Genomic DNA, 11,960 nt, shown 5'->3' on the forward strand with positions numbered 1-11,960 from the left:
GCAAAGACATTTGGAAACCACGGCAACAGGCCCCTCCCCCAGAAGATCAGCGAGAACAGCCAGACAAGACCAAGTTTACCGATCAATGAGAACAGCAGAACTCCAGCGCTAGGGGATTAATGCACATAGAATTCATGGCTTTTTTTACCATTATTCTTTAGTCTTTTAAAGTTAATTTTTTTTTTAACTGTCTTTTTTTTTTTTTTGAATTTTTCTTTTTCCCTTTTTCAACCAACATCTTATCAATCCCTTTTTTAAAAAAAACATTTTTATTTTTCATTTTTAAAGTCATATTCTATCCCTTCATAGTAGTTACCCGTATTTTTGGCATATATATAAGAGTTGTTCTCTCTTTAAAATTTTGAGATAGTTTCTTCTAACAGATCAAAATATACCCTAAATCTCTATTGTATGGTTTTTTTCTACTCCCCTGCCTGATCACATTCTCTCCCTTTTTTTTTAAGTCCTCTTCTTTCTTTTTTCAAACAACTTCTTATCAATTCCTTTTATAAAATTTTTTATAATTTCCATCTTTACAGTCATATTCCATCCCTTCATCATATCAAACCTTATTTTTGTACATATATAAGTTTTTCTTTCTTTAAAATTTTGGGAGGCACTTTCTTCTAACAGACCAAATACACCCAAAATCTAGTGTGTGGCACTGATCTATATACTAGCCTGATCATATTTGATCACATTCTGTTTTTTTTTTTTGTTTTATTCTGTTTTTGTTTGTTTTTATCTTTATCTTTATCTTTTCCTTTTTTTTTCTCTCTCTTTCCCTTTCTTTTCCCACTGCTTCAGGTCTTTTCTGATTTGTTTAGAGTATATTTTCTGGGGACGTTATTACCATGTTAGCATTTTGTTCTCTCATTAATCTATTCCCCTCTGGATAAAATGACAAGACAGAAAAAATCACAACAAGAAGAACAAGAGGTAGTACCGACTGCCAGGGACCTACTCAATACGGACATTAGTACGATGTCAGATCTAGAGTTCAGAATCATCACCTTAAAGATACTAGCTGGGCTTGAAAAAAGCATGGAAGTTATTTGAGAAACCCTTTCTGGAGAAGTAAAAGAACTAAAATCTAACCAAGTCAAAATCAAAAAGGCTATTAATGAGGTGCAATCAAATATGGGGGCGCTAACTGCTAGGATAAATGAGGCAGAAGAGAGAATCAGTGAGATAGAAGACCAAATGATGGAAAATAAAGAAGCTGAGAAAAAGAGAGATAAACAACTACTGGATCACGAGGGCAGAATTCGAGAGATAAGCGATACCATAAGACGAAACAACGTTAGAATAATTGGGATCCCAGAAGAAGAAGAAAGAGAGAGAGGGAGGAGCTATATTGGAGCAAATTATAGCAGAGAACCTCCCTAATTTGGGGAAGGAAACAGGCATCAAAATCCAGGAGGCACAGAGAACCCCTCTCAAAATCAATAAAAATAGGTCAACACCCCAACATCTAATAGTAAAACTTACAAGTCTCAGAGACAAAGAGAAAATCCTGAAAGCAGCTCGGGAGAAGAGATATGTAACCTACAATGGTAGAAACATTAGATTGGCAACAGACCTATCCACAGAGACCTGACAGGCCAGAAAGGACTGGCAGGATATATTCAGAGCACTAAATGAGAAAAACATGCAGCCAAGAATACTATATCCAGCTAGGCTGTCATTGAAAATAGAAGGAGAGATCAAAAGCTTCCAGGACAAACAAAAACTAAAGGAATTTGCAAACACGAAACCAGCCCTACAAGAAATCTTGAAAGGGGTCCTCTAAGCAAAGAGAGAGCCTGAAAGCAACATAGACCAAAAACGAACACAGACAATATACAGTAACAGTCACCTTACAGGCGATACAATGGCACTAAATTCCTATCTTTCAATAGTTACCCGGAATGTAAATGGGCTCAATGCCCCAATCAAAAGACACAGGCTATCAGATTGGATTAAAAAACAAGACCCATCGATATGCTGTCTGCAAGAGACTCATTTTAGACCCAAAGACACCCCCAGATTGAAAGTGAGGGGGTGGAAAACCATTTACCATGCTAATGGACACCAAAAGAAAGCTGGGGTGGCAATCCTTATATCAGACAAATTAGATTTTAAACCAAAGACTGTAATAAGAGATGAGGAAGGACACTATATCTTACTCAAAGGGTCTATCCAACAAGAAGATCTAACAACTGTAAATATCTATGCCCCTAACATGGCAGCAGCCAATTATATAAGGCAATTAATAACAAAAGCAAAGAAACACATCGACAACAATACAATAATAGTGGGGTACTTTAACACCCCCCTCACTGAATGGACAGATCGTCTAACCAAAAGATCAACAAGGAAATAATGACTTTAAATGACAGACTGGACCAAATGGACTTCACAGACATATTCAGAACATTCCATCCCAAAGCAACAGAATACACATTCTTCTCTAGTGCCCATGGAACATTCTCCAGAATAGATCACATCCTAGGTCATAAATCAGGTCTCAACCGGTACCAAAAGATTGGGATCATTCCCTGCCTATTTTCAGACCACAATGCTTTGAACTAGAACTCAATCACAAGGGGAAAGTTGGAAAGAACTCAAATACATGGAAGCTAAAGAGCATCCTACTGAAGAATGAATGGGTCAACCAGGAAATTAAAGAAGAATTAAAAAAATTCATGGAAACCAATGAAAATGAAAACACAACTGTTCAAAATCTTTGGGATGCAGCAAAGGCAGTCCTAAGAGGAAAGTATATAGCAATACAAGCCTTTCTCAAGAGACAAGAAAGGTCTCAAGTACACAACCTAACCCTACTCCTAAAGGAGCTGGAGAAAGAACAGCAAATAAAGCCTAAACCCAGCAGGAGAAGAGAAATCATAAAGATCAGAGCAGAAATCAATGAAATAGAAACCAAAAGAACAGTAGAACAGATCAACGAAACTAGGAGCTGGTTCTTTGAAAGAATTAACAAGATTGATAAACCCCTGGCCAGACTTATCAAAAAGAGAAGAGAAATGACCCAAATCAACAAAGTCATGAATGAAAAGGGGGGATCACAACCAACACCAAAGAAATAGAAACAATTATAAGAACATATTATGAGCAACTCTATGCCAGCAAATTAGATAACCTGGAGGAAATGGATGCATTCCTAGAGATGTATCAACTACCAAAACTGAACCAGGAAGAAATAGAAAACCTGAACAGATCTATAACCACTAAGGAAATTGAAGCAGTCATCAAAAATCTCCCAAAAAAACAAAAGCCCAGGGCCAGATGGCTTCCCAGGGGAATTGTACCAAACATTTAAAGAAGAATTAATACCTATTCTTCTGAAACTGTTCCAAAAAATAGAAATGGAAGGAAAACTTCCAAACTCATTTTATGAGGCCACCATTACCTTGATCCCAAAACCAGACAAAGACCCCATCAAAAAGGAAAACTACAGACCAATATCCCTGATGAACATGGATGCAAAAATTCTCACCAAAATACTAGCCAATAGGATCCAACAGAACATTAAAAGGATTATTCACCACGACCAAGTGGGATTTATCCCTGGGCTGCAAGCTTGGTTCAACATCCGCAAATCAATCAACGTGATACAATACATTAACAAAAGAAAGAACAAGAACCATATGATCCTCTCAATAGATGCAGAAAAAGCATTTGACAAAGTACAGCATCCTTTCTTGATCAAAACTCTTCAGAGTATAGGGATAGAGGGTACATACCTCAATATCATAAAAGCCATCTATGAAAAACCTACAGCGAATATCATTCTCAATGGGGAAAAACTGAGAGCTTTCCTCCTAAGGTCAGGAACACAGCAGGGATGTTCACTATCACCATTGCTATTCAACATAGTATTAGAAGTCCTAGGCACAGCAATCAGACATCAAAAAGAAATAAAAGGCATCCAAATCGGCAAAGAAGAAGTCAAACTCTCACTCTTTGCAGATGATATGATATACTTTATGTGGAAAACCCCAAAGACTCCACCCCAAAACTGCTAGAACTCATACAGGAATTCAGTAAAGTGGCAGGATATAAAATTAATGCACAGAAGTCAGTGGCATTCCTATACACCAACAACAAGACAGAAGAAAGAGAAATTAAGGAGTCGATCCCATTTACAATTGCACCCAAAACCATAAGATACCTAGGCATAAATCTAACCAAGGAGGCAAAGGATCTGTGCTCAGAAAACTGTAAAATACTCGTGAAAGAAATTGAGGAAGACACAAAAAAATGGAAAAACGTTCCATGCTCATGGATTGGAAGAACAAATATTGTGAAGATGTCAATGCTACCTAGAGCAATCTACACATTCAATGCAATCCCCATCAAAATACCATCCACTTTTTTCAAAGAAATGGAGCAAATAATCCTAAAATTTGTATGGAACCAGAAAAGACCCCGCATAGCCAGAGGAATGTTGAAAAAGAAAAGCAAAGCTGGCGGCATCACAATTCCGGACTTCCAACTCTATTACAAAGCTGTCATCATCAAGACAGTATGGTACTGGCACAAAAACAGACACATAGATCAATGGAACAGAATAGAGAGCCCAGAAATGGACCCTCAACTATATGGTCAACTAATCTTTGACAAAGCAGGAAAGAATGTCCAATGGAAAAAAGACAGTCTCTTCAACAAATGGTGTTGGGAAAACTGGATAGCCACATGCAGAAGAATGAAACTGGACCATTTCCTTACACCACACACAAAAATAGACTCCAAATGGTTGAAAGACCTCAATGTGAGACAGGAGTCCATCAAAATCCTAAAGGAGAACACAGGCAGCAACCTCTTCGACCTCAGCCGCAGCAACTTCTTCCTAGAAACATCACCAAAGGCAAGGGAAGCAAGGGCAAAAATGAACTATTGGGACTTCATCAAGATAAAAAGCTTTTGCAAAGCAAAGGAAACAGTCAACAAAACCAAAAGACAACTGACAGAATGGGAGAAGATATTTGCAAATGACATATCAGATAAAGGGCTAGTATCCAAAATCTATAAAGAACTTACCAAACTCAACACCCAAAGAACAAAGAATCCAATCAAGAAATGGGCAGAAGACATGAACAGACATTTTTCCAAAGAAGACATCCAAGTGGCCAACAGACACATGAAAAAGTGCTCAACATCGCTCGGCATCAGGGAAATCCAAATCAAAACCTCAATGAGATACCACCTCACACCAGTCAGAATGGCTAAAATTAACAAGTCAGGAAATGACAGATGTTGGCGGGGATGCGGAGAAAGGGGAACCCTCCTACACTGTTGGTGGGAATGCAAGCTGGTGCAGCCACTCTGGAAAACAGTATGGAGGTTCCTCAAAAAGTTGAAAAGAGACCTACCATACAAACCAGCAATTGCACTACTGGGTATTTACCCCAAAGATACAAAAGTAGGGATCAGGAAGGGTATGTGCACCCCGATGTTTATAGCAGTAATATCCACAATAGCCAAACTGTGGAAAGAGCCAAGATGTCCATTGACCGATGAATGGATAAAGAAGAGGTGGTATATATATACAATGGAATATTATGCAGCCATCAAAAGGAATGAGATCTTGCCATTTGCAACGACGTGGGTGGAACTGGAGGGTATTATGCTGAGTGAAAGAAGTCAAACAGAGAAAGACATGTATCATATGACCTCACTGATATGAGGTATTCTTAATCTCAGGAAACAAACTGAGGGTTGCTGGAGTGGGGGGTGGGGTGGGAGGGGTAGGGTGACTGGGTGATGGACACTGGGGAGGGTATGTGCTCTGGTAAGCGCTGTGAATTGTGCAAGACTGTTGAATCTCAGATCTGTACCTCTGAAACAAATAATGCAATATATGTTAAGGAAAAAAAAAAAAGAACAAGAAGATAGCAGCAGGGGAAGAATGAAGGGGGGAAATCGGAGGGGGAGACGAACTATGAGAGATGATGGACTCTGGAAAACAAACTGAGGGTTCTAGAGGGGAGGGGGGTGGGAGGATGGGTTAGCCTGGTGATGGGTATTGAGGAGGGCATGTTCTGCATGGAGCAGTGGGTGTTATGCACAAACAATGAATCATGGAACACTACATCTAAAACTAATGATGTAATGTATGGGGATTAACGTAACAATAAAAAAAACTTCAAAAAACAAATAAACCAGGAAGTGTATTTCAAATTTGTTCTTCTTTCTCAAGATCATTTTGACTAGTGTATATCCCCTAAATTTATAATTTTAGGATCAGCCTGTTACGTTCTGGAAAAAAAGAAAGAAAGAAAGCCAGCTAGGATTTTGATAGGACTTGCATCAAAACCTGTAGATCAACTTGCTATCTAAGCAATATCAATTTTTTCAATTCATCAGCACAGAATGATTTCTTCAATTTCTTTCAATGATTCAGGAGACTAGTCTTATACTTCTCATGTAAAATTCATTCCTAAATATTTTACTCTTGATGCTATTTTGAACAGATTTTTTTCCTTAAAAACATTTTCAGAGTTTTCCTTGCAAGTATATGGAAATAAAATTGATTTTTTAATATTGATTTTCTATCCTGCAACCTGCTGAATTTACTTGCTATAATTGTTGTTGTTGTGGATTCCTCCTATATACAGGATCATACCATCTGCAATTATAGTTTTACTTCCTCCTTACCAATCGAGATGCCCTTTATTTCATTTTTTTGTCTTCCTTCCTTGCCTCGAACATCCAGCAGAATGTTGAATATCAGTGACAAGAGTAGACATTCTTGCTTACTACTGAGTTTCAGAGGAAAGATTTAAGTCTTTTATCATTAAGTATGAGGTCAGCTGTGGGTTTTTCATAGCTATTCTTTATCAAGATGAGCTATTTCTGTTCTATTCCTACTTTGTTGAGTGTCTTCATCATGAAGAAGTATTGAATATTGGGAATGTTTTTTCTGGATCTATTGAGATGACCCTGTGTTTCTTGTCTTTCATCCCATTAATATGATGTATTACATTGATTGATTTTTCAGAGTTGAACCGATTTTCTACTCCTGGGATAAATTTACCTAAACATGATATAAAATCCTTTCTACATGTTGCTAGATTCCATTTACTAATAGTTTGTTAAGGATTTCTGCATCCACATTCATAAGAAACATTGATCTGTAGTTTTCATTTTTTATGATGTGTCAGGATAATAATAATCTCAAACAACTTTGGAAGTATATCCTTTTTAATTTTTTAGAAAGGTTAGTGAAGAATTTGTGTTAATTTTTCTTTAAATGTTTGGTAGAATGCACCAGAGAAGTTGTCTAGTCCTGGGCTTTTCTTTGTGGGGCATTTTTTTTTTTTTTAACTACAATTTAATACTTTATTTGTTTTAAGTCTATTCAAATTTTCTATTTCTTCTTGAGTCAGTTTTAGGAGTTTGTGTGTTTCTAGGAATGTGTTCATTTCATGTAGATAATCTAATTTGTTGTCATCTAATTGGGCATGGTATTCACTTACACACACACAAACTATATATATACATGATACTATATATATATATATACACACACACATAAACTATATATATAGTTATGTCTTTTCTTTCATTCATGATTTTAGTAAATTGAATCCTCTCTCTGTCTTCACCTGACTAAAGGTTTGTCAATCTAATTGATTTTTTTTCTGAGAAGTAACTTTTTGCTTCATTGATTTTCTCTATCGTTTTCCTATTTTTCTATTTCATTTATTTCCATTCTAATCTTTATTACTTCTTTCCTTCTGCTTCCTTTGGGTTCTTCTTTTTTTCAGTGTTTTAAGATAGAAAGTTAGATTATTTATCTGAGAAATTAGTTTTCAATATAGGCATTTGCAACTATAAATTTTCTCTAAACACGGTTTTAGCTGCATCACATAAATTTTGGTGTTATGTTTTTCCATTCTAGTTAATCTCAAGATATTTTAAAATTTCTGTGTGAGTCCTTCTTTGATACAATGGTTATTTAGGAACATGTTTAATTTCCACATGTCTGTTTTTCAGTTTCCTTTTGTTCTTGATTTCTAATTTAATTTCATTTTGGTTGGAGAACACTTTGAATGATTTAAATTTTTTTTAATTTATTGACCATTGTTTAAGGCCTAACATAAGGTCTATTCTAGAGATTGTTTCATATGAATTTGAGAATATGTATTCTGTTATCATTGCACAGAGTGTTCTATATATGTCTATAGGTTTTTATTGCTGTACAAGTCTTATATTTCCTTACTGACTTCTGCCTAGTTGTTCCATTTGTTACTGAAACTGGTATATTATAGCCTTGAGCTATTATTGTTCAAATGTTGATTCCTCTTTAATTCTAGTTTTTGTCTTATGTATTTTGGAGATTCTGTTTTTAGGTGTGTAAATGTTTATAATTCTTATAACTTCTTGATTAATTGGTACTTTTATTATCTTAAAACATCCAATTTTTTTCAAATTAAAATATATAATTTGTCAATTTTGTTTGTATTAGTATACTCAGTCCAGCTCTCTTTTAGTTAGCAAGGTATAGCTTTTGATATTCCTTTACTCTCAACTTATTTGTTCCTTTGAAACTTAAGTGTGTTTCTTACACACAGCATAGAATTGGATCTTTTCTTTTGCATCTATTATGCCAATTTCTGCCTTTTAATTGGAGTGATTAATTCATTTATATTTAACATTATTACTGATAAGGTAGAATTTGCATCTGCCATATTGCTATTTGTTTTCTATATGTCTTCTGTCCTTCTTGTTCCTCTCTTCATCCATTACTTCCTTCTTTTGTGTTAAATAGATATTTTGCAGTCTTTTAATTCCCTTGTATTTTTCTTTTTTCTGTATATATGTTATATAGTATATAATATTCTTTATGTATATATGTTATATATTATATATATTCTTTATATATATTTAGTTATATTCTTAATGACTGCCCTGAAGAGTATAGTTATCATCTTATTTATAACAATCTGGTTCTTACTAATAGCAACATAATTTCAATAGCATGAAAAACTTTGTATCCATATAGTTTTATTCCTGTCCCATTCCTTGAAGCTGTTATTGTCATATAAATGACATCTTTATATACTGCATGCCCATCAATACAGATTTATAATTACTGCTTTATGTCATTTTTTTAAATGACATAGAAAAAAAGAGTTATAAACAATGAGTACATTTATATTGTCTTTTCCATTTACCTCTTGTTACCTTTACTGGTGCTTTTTATACACATGCGTTGAAGTTATTGCCTAGTGTCCTTTAACTTCAGTCTAAAGATTTCCCTTTAGTATTTCTTGTCAGGAAGCCATGCCAACAACAAATTCTGTTTTTTTGCTTTTGTTTTTGTTTTAATCTAGAAATGTCTCAATTTCTCCTTCATTTTTGAAGTATAGTTTTGCTGGATTTAGAGTTTTTATCTGACAGTCTTTTTCTTTCAGTTCTTTGCATATGAAGTGTTCATTGAAATATGTTCCCTTCTTTGAAATTGAAATGTGTTCAGTTCTTTGGCCTAGGTTTAGTGCCTTCTGACCTTAATGATCTCTGAGGAGAAATCAGCTGTTAATCTTTCTTATTAGGCTTGTAGGTATATGATGCATCACCTTTCTTTTGCTTCTTTCAAGATTCTCTCTGTCATTGTTTTTTGATAGATTGATTATGGTGTTTCTAGTTATGGATCTCTTCGAATTTATCCTATTTGTAGCTTGTTGAGTAGCTTGGATTTGTAGATCAAAGTTTTTTCATCAAATATAGGAAGATTTTGGCCTTTATTCCTTCAAGTATTTTTTTCTGCTTCCTCCCTTTCTATCTTGTCCTTCTGGGAATCCCATTATGCTTATTTGGTATATTCAATGTTGTCCCACTGGTCTCTGAGGCTCTGCTAATTTTTCTTCCTTTTTGTTTTTCTGTTCCTCAAATGTGATTGTTTCAATTGATCTACACATCCATCTTTATGCCATTTCAACTTTGCTGATTTTTTCTTCCACCGGCTTAAATCTGCTGTGGAGCTCTGCTAGGGAGATTTTCATTTTCATTTTTATACTTTCCAACTCAAGAATTTTTATTCGATTCTTTTTTATCATTTATATTTCTTTACTGATATTCTCTGTTTAGTGAGACATAAATCTCGTACTGTCCTTTAGTTCTTTAGACACTGTTTCCTTTATGTCTTTGAACATATTTAAAATAACTCACTGAAAGTCTTTGTCTAATAAGTCTAACACCTGGACTTCCTAAAGAACAGTGTCTTTTGATTGCTTTTTCCTGCTTTTTTACCTTGTTTCTATGCATGTCTCATAATTTTTGGTTGAAAGTTTACATCTTATATAATATATTGTAACAACTCTGTAAATCAGATTTTCCCCTTCCCTATGGCTTGTGGTTATTGTTGTTTGTTGTAGTAATAGTTGTTGCTGTTTTGCTTAATGACTTTTCTGGACTAACTCTGTAAAGTCATATGTGCTCACTGAAGTGTCTGCTCAGTTAGCTTAGTGATTAGTTAATGAGTTCACAAAGGTTTCCTTAAACCTCTGAAAAAAGAAGTCTCCCAGTTTTTGCCAAACGGTTCTGTGTGTTGTGGGGCATACCTTCAATGCTCTGGCAGTTTGTAACACTGCCTTCACCTCACTTCCTACTTATACAGAGCCTCAAGGTCTGCCAGAGGTGAAAACTTAGAGCCTTGTCAGGTCTTCTCTGAATATGTGTACAGCCCTATGTATGTGCATGGTCTTCCTTAGTCTGCTGATAAACAATTGGTCATGTTTGCACAGGACCCATTTATCACCCATTCATTACATTCATTATTTCAATCCAGTTGACCAAGCCACCAACACTTACAGAAAGGACTGGAAACATGGCTACAAAAGACATGAGCTTAAAATCCCTTGACCCAGCAGCACTGAGAAGAGTGGAAAATATTATACAAAAGATCCAAAAGGAAAGTGTTTTGGGCTAAATAAAGGCAATCTAAGACAAAGGCAGGATCAAAATCAGTCTTCTAATTTCCTCCTCAATTCCTCAGGGCAAAGAATGACAGTGGAGACAGGGCTTCTTCTTGTTTATAAACTTGTCTGAGGCAACAGTTTTCAAGGAATGACCTAGCCCCTACTCCTGGGTATATATATACTAGAGATGAATTGTCATCTGGTGGGAGAGAGGTACCCAGCTATAACTAAAGAATAAAGCCCAAAACAAATTATTAAATTTGTTAAAAAAATTTTTTCTATATTTCAGTTTGAAAATTTTTTTTAAAGAATGAAATTCGTATATCCTCTGTATCATCCAATGTAAAGTTACCATTGAAAATAGTAACTTTTCACTTATCACATCCATTGATGGTACTTAAGTGCTTTTTAATATATGCACAATGTTTTAGAATTGGCAAAATGTATTTACATTTGTTTTCCATTTTAGCATCATACTCATCCTAGAGTTAGGCAGTGCTTCCCACATTTATGGACCAATATAACTGAGATCCAGAGTCTCATAAAATTATTGGAGTAGTAAGGATCCCAACCTCTGTTTCCTATTTGTTCAGTGCATTTTCCACTGCTCATCTTCTTAATCACGTGAAAGAATAAAAAATTTACTGGTCACAGTATCAGCTCTACCTGATGGTATCAGCTCTACCTTTGTGGACACATATTTTTTCTAAATCCATCAAGTATTTGATATCAGTGTTTTCAGAAATAATATGTGACCTTTGGATTAGCTTAACCAAAGTCTTTGCAGCTCAGTTGAAGGCCTCTTTGAAAGCCCAGTGTGATGGACCAACTTTGATGTGCAGCATTCTCTTTCTCCAGGATGACACTTCTGACACCATGTCTGGAGACAAAAGGGGGAATGACTTCATGGTGTCTCATCTTCTCTCTGTCTCTCTCACACACACATTTTTAAAATTAAAATGAAAGAAGAAAGAAAGAGAAAGAAAGAAAGAAAGAAAGAAAGAAAGAAAGAAAGAAAGAAAGAAAGAAAGAAAG

This window comes from Phoca vitulina, unplaced genomic scaffold (assembly GCF_004348235.1).
Source record: "Phoca vitulina isolate PV1807 unplaced genomic scaffold, GSC_HSeal_1.0 scaffold29, whole genome shotgun sequence".
Lineage (NCBI taxonomy): Eukaryota > Metazoa > Chordata > Mammalia > Carnivora > Phocidae > Phoca > Phoca vitulina.